Source organism: Chamaea fasciata, unplaced genomic scaffold, assembly GCF_029207755.1.
Source record: "Chamaea fasciata isolate MVZ Bird 193981 ecotype frontalis unplaced genomic scaffold, bChaFas1.0.hap1 SCAF_22, whole genome shotgun sequence".
NCBI classification, from domain to species: Eukaryota; Metazoa; Chordata; class Aves; order Passeriformes; family Sylviidae; genus Chamaea; species Chamaea fasciata.
The window spans coordinates 9,087,831-9,099,986 of NW_027094107.1; the positions used below are offsets into that span (position 1 = coordinate 9,087,831).

A 12,156-nucleotide genomic window follows, 5' to 3' on the forward strand; every position below is an offset into this window, starting at 1 on the left:
GCCGACACTCTGCCCCCAGCCCAGTCCAGACGAGGCAGCCCACGCTGGAGCCGACACTCTGCCCCCAGCCCAGTCCAGACGAGGCAGCCCACGCTGGAGCCGACACTCTGCCCCCAGCCCAGCCCAGCCGAGGCAGCCCACGCTGGAGCCGACACTCTGCCCCCAGCCCAGTCCAGACGAGGCCAGCCGGCGCTGAAGCTGACAGAGTCCTCGTGCCCAGTCCAGGTGAGGCCAGCCGGCGCTGGAGCCGACAGTGTCCCCAGCCCGGCCCAGGTGAGGCCAGCCGGCGCTACCACGGCCCGGGCCGGCGCTGACGCTGCGGTCGCTCCCCGCGGTCGCTCCTGTGCCCGCGGCCGGGCCCGGCGGGCCGTGCGGGGGCGGCGGCGCTCGGTGGGACAGCGCACCTCATCTCTTCATGGGCACGGCTCTCCTTTGGAGTCCTAAACAAAGGACACAGCTTTAATTTCCCACACGCAAGGACAGAGCGTACCCACGCACAACCCTGGACGCTGGCTACATTCACTACCATCCTTTATGGATTTCAATAACAACTCTTCTCCCCCATGTCGCCCTTGCCCGCATCACCTGCCACACAGAGCCAAACACAGAAAAGCAGAAAGATCAAGATGTCTTAGAGGACCAAAAACATTTACCTGGAGAACACACAGATTTATAGCTTTAAATGTTCTATTTCTTAATAAAATCAACAAAATACTTTAATGTTAAAGTTCTGGCCAAAACCCTGCCGAAAGGATTCTGAACCTGAAACACAAAGTTACTAAATTTAAACTACTGATCTGAGCTGGACCACGGTTGCAAGATTTTAGAGCTCAATTCTCAAACACAATTATATACTATCCTCATATGAGGGCCATGATCTCCATGCCCATTACAGGTGGGCAGCAACTGGTAAGACTGTCATCAAAAAGAAAAAAGGTTTTTGACTTGCGTTATATTGTAAAGACATACCTCAATTTCTATTTTAACAAAATATCTCGCGAAATAAACTACCAGATGTTTCACTGGGGCATTTTACCAAAGCGCTTTTAAGATCAGTGTGTTGGGACTGCCCAGCCGTGGTATTCATGTCCAGCACACTGCTGCCACTTCTCCACCCCTGCCTACTCCCTGGACAAGAATTCCCGTGCCTCTGCCATCACCCTGGCCTTTCCTCCCTTCCCTCCCTGGAGGAATGTCATTCTTCTGAGCGCAGTCACACATTCCTGCCCCTGCCTACGCTTTTCCAGGGTGAGTCCCTTCTGTGCCAGAAGGCTGCTGAGCACTCCAACTAGCCCCAGCCCTGGTGAGGATGAAACCAGGCAAAAGTTGGTTACAGCAGGTCACAAACTGACAGTCATCACCTTTGTCCCAAAGGATGAAATCAAAGCACAGTAAACGTCCATCTCTTGTCCAGACAAGTGCAGTGATGCTATTAGCTTACAAAGTTACAGCTTCCTCAAGAGCTGCACTAATACTGATTATACACTCTGTAATGTCAGTGCAGATGTGACAGCGATTACCTCTGTAACAGATTTAGCTCCTACAAACCTTTTTCAGGGTTCAGAAAGGGGAGGGAGAAATTAGAACGCCACGTATTGCAGGATTGCTGCCTCCTCTGCCCAGATGACAGAGATAATTAGGCTACAAGCAGCGTCAGACACCTGGGCTGGGCGTTTGTGTAACCATGGGCACAGACCTGTGAGCACCAGCTCTAATTCCTGCTGTCCCTCAGTTCATGACTAATGTAATAACACCAGAAATTGCACTGTGCCTTTCTGCTTTAGCAAACTCAAAAATAGCACTGGAATAAATTGCATTGACTGACCTACAAATCTGACCTATGTGCTTGTTTTGACTTTGAAGGACAAAAAACCCCAAACCAGTAATCACATTTAGTAACATCAAAGTTGTCAGAAAATATGTATTTTCATATACATACATGTATTGAAAACAATCGTTTTTTGTAATGAAATCTTAAAAGCTTTCATGTTTATTGCTCATGTCTATTTCTTCATTAAACCTTACTTTAAAGCCTCTAGAACTGTTCCTGTAAAGATGTCAGTGACCTTGAGCATCTATCACTACTGCACTGCATTCATGAAGGAATTGGTATTACTCAAAACCAGTCAGCTGCACAGTAGGGTGCAATTTTCTTACCTGCTTGCCTGAAAGACTTTCTACAAGAACACAAAGGCTACCTCCCATCCTTCAGAGACTCCTTCTCAAACTGTCCATTGACAAAAACCATGGCTGGTTTACATTTCACTACAGTTTTATCTATGAGAAACATCTTTATCAAGCATTGAGGCCAAGTCCTTGCCTGTGTAAGTTCTGTTTTATATACAACATTAGTACTACTTTAAATAAAGTATCATGTTCAATTATTTCTGTTTCAAACAACTGCGAAAAGCAACTATTCAAGGTGTAAAATTACAGCTGGCTTAGGAGGATTATTTCTGCAAAGGTTTTTTAGCAGTTGCCTAGCTCCAGTTAGTTGGAGTAATGATTTAGAACAATATCTGGCATCGTAACAGCACCCAGACAGATGTTAACTGCAGCAGAAAAATCAGTGAGGGTAAATGTTTTCAATAGTTTACAGCGAAGAAACACAAATTCACAAAAATCAGCCACCTAAGATGGGCACACCAGACTTTACAGTTTATACCAGCAGCCAACCTGAGGTCAGAGTATACTCCAAGTATACTGAAGTTAATTAAGCCATTTTGCAAAGGTTTTAATTAACCACACATGAATTCAAGGTAGAAGGTCCAGAAATGTCAAAGATCATCTTCACTTCTAAAACCAGACATTTTAACTATTATTGAAGAATCATGTATCTTTTTATACGGTGAGTAAACAAAATCTATTTCAGCCTGAAAGGCTTCCAGAAGCTGAGCCAAGTTTAATCCTGCTTTTACACATCTGAAGGCCATTTGCCACAAGACACCACCCACTTTCAACCTGAATTCCCAATTCATATAGCCTGCTGATTATGTTTCAGAAGGAAAAGTAGAGAGAAAAATAAACAGCAAAAACGTTAACTTATTCAAAATGCAAAACTGTACACTGTGGATCTGCAAAACAAACATCTTTAATTCAGCTTTAAAAATATTAATGGGTATTGATTTTATGCGAAAATACAACATGATCTTATTATCTAGATCTGAAAAGCTTCAAAGGAAAAGTACAAACCTCACTTTTCCCCTTCAAGTGTATTTTACTAGATACGATTATTTCTATCCTTAACCCCCAAATAGATTGGCATTGTAAGGAGTTATTTTTAATTCTTCGACATGACTAGCATGGCAGTAACGTCCAAGTCAGAAATCTCCTTGCACAGCCTGATGTTCCAGACTAAAGGGTACTGTTAGTGTTTACTGAAATGTGAGTAGTGCAGCAAGTAAATATCACACAGAACACACTGCACCAGCTGACACACAGATTATGTCGCTTCACTCAACCGCACTTTCTGCCTGCTCAGCTGCAATTGCTGCAAGGAAGGTGCCTGCTGCTGACTGAAAACCCACTTATTAAAATGACCACAAACTATTTAAACACTGTCTGCAAATTTCAGCCTATTTGTATCTAATTATCAACTGCCATTTTTAAACTAAGCTCTGTATAGATCTTTCTGGTTTATTTTAGAAGCAGGGTGTGTATCTCCAGAATGATTCAGGGCCAAGGGTTACATAACCCCATCAGCCCAGGTTTATTTGGGCTCTAACAGGTCCTGGCCAGCCTCCCAGCAGGGCCTGTCACCACAGGCACGCACTCAGCTGCTCAGGGTTATAGCACACAGCTACATCCTCCCCATCTTTGACTTCAGCCACAAAGACTCTTCTGCCCTCCCCATCTTCAAAACGTCCATAACCAGGCCAAGAGAACACACCATTCTGAGAACTATTTCATACTGAGTTTTCTTCATGAAAATGTCATATGGGTATGGAATAGAGACATAAACAACAACAAGAAGAAGATTTCATGGCTGCTAAGGGCAGAGAAAAACCTCCTTTTGGAGAACTTCCAAGTTAAATGTCATGAGAACTTCAGCTGTATGTATGAGAAGGAAGGAGCAAACACCAGCTACAGGAAAAACTGGCATGCTGTAGCCCAAGTAAGATACTGCTCCTGTGGCTAGGAAACCAAAAAAAATTACTGCATCAACAGGGGTTATTAAAAAGAACAGCCAGTAGTAAAAAATGCCTATTAAAGCCCGCAGCGCCCTGAGATGCATCTTCTTTCCTGAGTATTAAACATTTTTCATGTTTAAAAATCTTGTGGTTTCTCAAGCCTGACTTTGAATCATCATGCTCAGAATATTTTGGATTAGAACTCTGTATAAACGACGCCATGCTATGAAAAATGAAAGGCAGCAAAGGTTTAACTTTCAATGAAAAGTTTAAACATTGTTAAACAAAGCAATACAAAAGGTACTTACAACAGTTTTCCCTAAGGAATTAGTATCCAGTCAGACCAAATATAGCAGAGAATTCATCAAAGCAGATATGGTTTCATTGCTGTTTTCCACCAATCTTTAGAACAAATTTCAATATTCCTATTGGGAGGAAAAAAAAATAGAGGTTAAAAAGCTTTTCCACAAAACCTTCAGCACTGCTTATGAAGCCACAACTTCAAAGCTATGACCAAGAAAAAACATTTTAAAATTCTCTCCCTTGGCCAAGAAATTCAAATTAAAACATAATCTAAAGCTGAAAGAGTTTGAAGCTGAAAGAGTTTGAAGTCAGGGCAAGTCAGAAATGTAGATGTTTTACTAGAACTGGCAAGGGACAGAAATTGGGAATACTCCAGAACATCCAAAGACGACGCAACAAAATCCTGGAATTAAAAACTAGAGGGCAGCAAAAAGGAGAAAGAAGGCAAAGCAGACAGAGTTAAATCCCACGCTCCAGACTTCTCTCTCCTAGAAAATTCTGTACGTGATTATAAACTGGATTTCTGGAAGTCTCCAGCTGCCTTCAGCTGCACCACCCACCTCGGGAGAAGTCCAGGCCCAGGTAGTCAGGGCCTGAGGTGAAATCCATTGTCACACCTCCAGAACTGAGACATGGGCACGGATTTCCTGGCTTTCCTGCTAACAAATGCCGGGCTGTCCTGTGTCAGTGGGAGGAGTCAAAACCCCCAGAGCCAACCACCCTCATCAGCATTCTTTCACTTTTGCTGCTGATGGCAAAGGGCAAGGCCAGGGGAGGTGCAGGGCAATCATTAATTTACTCCTTTGCCCTTGGCCGGCGCTGTAGGTGCCAAGCTCTTCATGAAAGGAGCTGGTTGGGGATTCTTTAAAGGACCTCAAAGAAAACTGCAAACCAGTCGAGTAGATAGCAAAAGGACGCAGTTAAGATAATGAAAAATATCCAAATAAAAGCTTAACCAACCAACCCATCACACAAAAACTTGCCTTCTTAGAGACAACACTTCACTGTTACGCCGTGATTTACCTCAGGATAAACAATGAGTAACTAAGTTAACCTGCCTCCTACAGCTCTTTGTCCAGGTATTAGATTAAAATAAAGGTATTAGACAAAACGGTAAAAGAGGGGTTTTTTCATGCAGTTGGTTGCTTTTCCTTCAAAACCGGTCTACTGTAAGATCTTGCTGTTACTATATGTTCATTTGGGAAACGAAATTCTTCCAGTTAGCTACACGAAATATTTGCATTAAAATTTCAATGCAAGTCTGTAGTGGTGAAGGGAATAATCAAAGTAGTGCTGCAAACCCGTTTGCATTTGGCAGCACATGCAGATTAAAAACAGTGCAACTTACACCCATTTATAGGGCTTTCCGCAGGAAGGCAGAAGCATCAGACAGGTAGTACAGAAGCAGAAATACACTTACTGTTAAAGAGAAATATATAAGCGTACGATCATAGACATTACAAAACAGAACTGCTTAAACTTAAATTACCGCTGGAAGAAAATTCGAGTGAACTTCTCCCTACAAAATTCTTAATAACTCCTGCAATCGAATAAAACTGCATTTTTATTAACAAGAAGCAGTTCTAGAAAGCGATGAGCCTAATAAAAACAATAAAAGAGTGGGCAAAGAGACGTAATATTCAAATATGTCAAAAGAACCAGAGAAGCGGTTAATAGCACAGGAAATTTTTCATCCGCTTTTGCAAAGAGCAGGACAGAAGGCTCGAGCGGGGGCTCGGGACAGGCTCCGGGGGCAGCCCCGGCCCGGCCCGGCCGCTCCGGTCCCCACGGCAACGCCTCAGCGGCCGGGGCAGCGGCGGCCGCACCGCCCTCGGCATCCCCGGCACGGGCAGCGCCGAGGGGCCGACCCCGCTCCCCGCGGAGAGCCCCGCCGAGCCGCCCGGAGCAGCGAGGGCCGCAGCGCGGGCAGCCCGGCCCGCCTCCGGGTCCCGCCGCGGCCGCGGGCACTCACCGGGCGCGGCCCATCCCGCGCGGCGTCCGCGCCGGGGCCGCTCCGGCCGCGCTCCCCGCAAGATGGCGGCTCCCGGCAGCCTCAGCGCCCCCCGGCAAGGCGCTGGCGGCGCGGCGGGCGGGCTTGGGCCGGCGGAGGGCGGCGCGCGGCGGCCGCGGGCGGGAACTGCAGAGCGGCCCCGAGCCCCCTCGGTCCCCGAGCCCCTCATCCCCTGAGCCCCGCGGCCCTCAGCCCCAAATGCCCCCGAGCCCCGCGGCCCCTCAGCCGCGCTCCTCCTTCCCCTCAGTCCCTCATCCCCTTCAGCCGCGCTCCTCGTTCCCCTCAGTCCCTCATCCCCCTCAGCCGCGCTCCTCGTTCCCCTCAGTCCCTCATCCCCTTCAGCCGCGCTCCTCGTTCCCCTCAGTCCCTCATCCCCCTCAGCCGCGCTCCTCGTTCCCCTCCTCTCCCTCAGTCCCTCATCCCCTTCGGTCCCCTCAGCCGCGCTCCTCGTTCCCCTCCGCCCGCTCAGCCGCCACAAGCCCCTCAGTTTCCTCGGCCCCGCTCCTCAGCTCCCCCGCTTCTCCGTCCGACCGCTCCCGGCTCGGCGCCGGCCTCGCCTCTCCTCCCGCAGCACCTCCGGCAGCCCCCTCATGTCACACCGTCTTGTCCACACGGTTTTACCTTGTGCGACGGGACCTGCTTCCTGCTGTCCTCAGCAAAACCCAGCCCCTTGGAATAACGTTCTCAAACGTTTTTGGTTTCCCCCTTGTGCGTGCCAACAATAGCGACTCACTTTTTTCAGACCACGTATCTCCAAAGAGTTGTGGCAGAGAGCGTGGACAATTTCAGGAGAAGCGGTGTCATTACACAACGTATTAGAATGTTTGCAGATTCCAGGGCTCACACTGAACCCTCTTGAGTAAGGATTGCTTCTCACTTTGTTGTCCAGCACCTACTAAGACCCCAGTTCGATTCAAAGCTTCTAGTTATTACAGGTAACTACAGTATACAGTAAGTAATGAAATAGTAACAAACTCACTTTGATTACAAAAAACATATAATGGTTATTCAGTAATCAACAACAATGCTCAATAACTTAGGGTGCAATTCCACATACCACTTGCTCTTCACTGAGAAAAGAATGACCCACAATCTACAACGTCTCACTTAGTGATGCAGCACAATGCTGATGCTGAGCCTGTAAGAAATAAACAGCTCTACTGCAGTACTGACACACATCCAACTAAACTTATTCCACATCAGCCCAAGGCCAAGATCATTTATTTAACAATCTTTGGCACAATAAAAGGTCTGCACCTTAACACTGCAATGTGAACATGAATATTTAATCTTCTATGTCCTTGTCATACCACATTATTAATACACTCATTAGCAGTGATTTTCACGAGGGCCCTTGCTCTGTTGAGGTTTGATACTTCTCCAAATGAAGCAGATTGTTTTCAGAGGTCACAAAGTGGTTTTGCAAAGACCCACTTTCAGGTTTAGATGTCTAAATCAAGAACAATGGTAAAAGTTTAAATCAAAAAGCTCTCACTCCTGCAGAAGGTTGGATTAGATTGCCTCCTGAAAACCTTTCCATCAAAAAAAAGAGAGATAAAATAAAACTGAAGAAATCAGATCATACCAAAAGTACAGTACGTTTGAAATTTTCTTTACACAATCTGTCAAAAATTTCAATCAGTTACAACCTGCTTGAGTCAGAAAAACATAAACTGGACTTAGCACACAGTTCTTTGACACAAACTGTTTAGTCAGCCATGGGTCAAGAGTCACAGAGGTTCATATGGGAAATGGTGTTTGTTGACATAATCCCTAAGAAATTACTGTAATTTATTTCCTGTTCATCTCATTGACTTATCAATTGGACCATTAGCACCAGATTAATGAATGGAGTGAAAAAAGCTAAGCAATCCAGAGCTGGGATTTCAGAGGCGCAGCAAAGAAAATCAAATACGGAAAAATGACAAAATGGTGACTTGACAAGGAACATTTTCCTCATGAACATGACAATAGAAAATTGAATAACTAATAAGTAACAGATGTCTGAAATCTGTCTTTTCCCTTGAATTATATCCAGTGCTTTCACTGCCAGAGGAAGAAGAGATGCAGTCATTTGATAGGAAAGCCATGCATTTGTATGCTGGTCAAATCATGGAGAATCAAATCTAATTCTCCCTTTCAAAGCAGTAGGACACTTTATCCACAGCATTTACTATCACAGCACATTCTTCCTTTTTGTTGCAAGCAGGTGATAAACGTCATTCTTGTTACATTTTCATGAAGGCAGTGGAGGAGTCTGAGGGGAAGTTTGAGAAAAAGAGAGGCATAATTATAGCACAGAAAGAGGAAAAGCTGAAAAACCTGATGAGCCTTCTCAACTTCAGCAATGAAATCTTATGCAGGACAAACATCCCTGTAACTCCCAAATCCATTGCTGATCAGACAGTGCAATAAAATACCTGCTCATTAAAACTAAAACCATCAAAGAGTGGCAACAGTACCGAACTTGATTATACACGCCCTGTGGGAAAGCAACCATGTAAAAACCCAACCTTCCTTCGATGACTTAGTCCGCTGCTGCTGAAAGTACTTCTAAGTTCACTTCTGGGTGACGTCAAATCAGAAACACTGTTTATACTCTTTCACAATCCACTGAGCAGAGGAGCGGAGATAAATGCCAAATGAAGAGGAAAATGCAACTAGTGATTTATCTCAGTTCTATTTGAACTGACTAATGCAAGAAATAATTATCTAGAGCCGGAACTTTGGACTTCTCAAGCATGTGACAGATGACCACAGACATGGTTTTCTATTCATAATTCCTTCACGCTGGAGTATCAGTGCTGGCACACAGGTAGTATGTAAGCCTGATATAATCAGTAGAAAAATGGCAGGTTCAAGGCAATGCTTGCTATTCCCTGCATACTTCCACATGTATGCCCTGACAGGAGAAAAGAGCCAGAGAGGAGCCAAGAGGAGTGCTGTGGTTAACAAACACGTCCCTTTAACTGCTCGCTTTGGGCATTAATTATCCCCACATCCTGCTGATGGTGTCTGAGAGTTATTACATATGTGGGCAACTCAACATGACCATCCAAATCTTAGCAGAGTAAGCTTATTAAATGCTTTATATTACTGTAGAAGTTTAAAAAAGATATCCTTCACGTGTCACAGGCAGGTGTATTTTTGTATAACTAACTATCCCCTGACCTTGAACTCATACAAACTATCAGAAAGATGCAGCAGCAGAACGGGGAGCAATGGACAAGGTGCCCCACACTGCTTTCCCGGCTGGAGTCAAGAATGAGGAATCCCAACTGAGAGTTCCACAAAAAGCCGCTTTGACTCCTAACAGTCAGTAAACTCCAGGTTCAGGTAGGGGTTCAGAATTTCTCTGACATGACACACCTTCATTTTAACATCCTTGGTATCTGGGGTACACAACCCAAACAAGGGTGTGGACTGTGTTGCTAAGAGCCTGATTTACCCAATTCAGGTTTTACTCTCTCATTATCAACGAGAGACTGATACTCTCCTATGATATTGTCTCATTACCAATGCACTAATACCATTAACCCCTCACAATAAACCAGCACAAGGCACCTCTGCCATGGGATAAAGAAAAAAGGGAACTTGGAATGGTTGCCTTGTCACATGAATTCCATGGAGCCGGTTAATACAGAGGAAATGAGCTGTTGGATATTTCATTTCTTCTGCCTTTGTACATTTCCAGCTCTCCCAATGGATGTCAGTAGTATTTACTTAGAAAAGCAAGAATAAATAGATTTTTATAAGATCCAATTACCACTGATAATTTTCTAGCTATGCATTTGCTGGATAATGTACTACAGCCTTGAAAACCTTGTACTTAGTGTTGAGTTCAGTAACTCCCCGCTGCTATCCAGCTGTTAGCGCAGTGGTGACAGAGGCATTTCCTTTAATGGAGCTGGGACAAAGCCTGCAGAGCACTTCTTTATGCAGGCAGGAAGCACAGTAGGTGACTTAAGACTGTGCTGTGACATATCCTGCCTCTGCAGGCATCATTCTTCCTTCTTTTCAAAACTTTATTTTATTCCATTGTTTAGAAAGGTAAATGTCAACCTGTAGAAATAACAGAAGGAAACACAAAACTGTCCTGGCTTTTAACAGGTTCTCTGACACTTTTATACAAACCTTGGGATGCCCAGGACGCTTTTTCTAGCACACAACAGCCTCATGAAAATATGAAAAATAAACTATAAAGGCTGTTTAGTAGAACTGAAATTTAGGTCTTCTTTTTTTAACCTAGGAATTCCTCTGAATTCAGCTAAGATCAGGCAGTAATGAGAGAAAGATATTTCACTACATAAAGAGGTCACCACAAAAGCAAGGATAAGTCAAAACTGAATATGACCTCATAGCCTGAAACAAAGACTACTCTGTGTCAAAAATATTCTGAAGAGGAATTGGTACATACTTATTTTAAAAATATTTTGCTTTGCCTACATTATTAAAATGTGTAACTGTGTATGTTTTAGAGCTTATACATATATATAATGCGTATTAATTAAGTATCGTTTATATAAACGTTTTGTATAGCACCATAGAAATATTGTGGAATCAGACTCTTCTCAGAGTAGATTTTAAAACAGTTTCTGTCATGTGTACTTCTATATTGCACGTACTCTCGTTTATTTTCAGCCTGTCCCAGTCTGTTACCAATATACTTCAAGAAAGAAGAGGTTTAGATACCTTAAGTAAACTTGGGATTTAACCTGTTGGTCCTGCAAAGACTTGATGGCTTTATTCTACTGCACTTCTCCACGACTGCCTGTCTCTTCGTCCTCATCGTGAAGGCAAAATCCCACATTTCTACATTCAGGCCTTACACAGCCATCCCTACACGCATCCCTGCACGCAGTGTATTTCGCTTGGTTCCACTGGGGCAGTGCAAAGCGCGCGCGGGCCTACGCGCGGGCCTACGCGCGGGCCTACGCGCGGGCCTACGCGCGGGCCTACGCGCGGGCCTACGCGCGGGCCTACGCGCGGGCCTACGCGCGGGCCTACGCGCGGGCCTACGCGCGGGCCTACGCGCGGGCCTACGCGCGGGCCTACGCGCGGGCCTACGCGCGGGCCTACGCGGCCACACGGCTCCCGGCGCCCGCGGGGCTCCCAGACGCAGGCCCGGCCCGGCGGTAATAGCGCACAGGTCCGGGCCCCGGCCCCGCCCCGCGGTAATAGCGCACAGGCCCCGCCCCGCCCGCCGCGCCCTGCGGTAATAGCGCACAGGCCCCGCCCCGCGGTAATTACTGACGCACAGGCCCCGGCCCCGCCCCGCGCTAATAACGCACAGCCCCGCCCCGCCCGCCGCGCCCCGCGGTAATAGCGCACAGGCCCCGCCCCGCGGTAATTACTGACGCGCAGGCCCCGGCCCCGCCCCGCGGTAATAGCGCACAGCCCCGCCCCGCCCGCCGCGCCCCGCGGTAATAGCGCACAGACCCCGCCCCGCGGTAATTACTGACGCACAGGCCCCGGCCCCGCCCCGCGCTAATAACGCACAGCCCCGCCCCGCCCCGCCCGCCCCGCGGTAATAGCGCACAGGCCCCGCCCCGCGGCGGTAATGCACAGGCGCGGGCCGGCCCCGCCCCGCGGGCCCCGCGCAGGCGCAGTCCGGCCCGCCGCCCCCCGCACGGCGCGGCGCGTCCCGCGGCTGCTGGCGGCCCGCCCGTCCCCTCTGACCCGGCGCCGCCGCCGCTCCATCCGGGCCCTGGG

General features: G+C 47.0%; 1 long non-coding RNA gene across 1 annotated transcript; it reads right to left on the minus strand.

Annotated features, from left to right (window-relative positions):
• Positions 1 to 342: 342 nt before the first annotated feature.
• Positions 343 to 6,492, minus strand: LOC136300192 (uncharacterized). The gene is made up of 3 exons (XR_010723638.1): positions 6,406 to 6,492; positions 4,439 to 4,555; positions 343 to 440 (listed from the first exon to the last, which is right to left on the minus strand). It is a non-coding gene; the product is annotated as an uncharacterized lncRNA (long non-coding RNA).
• Between the last annotated feature and the right edge of the window lie 5,664 nt (positions 6,493 to 12,156).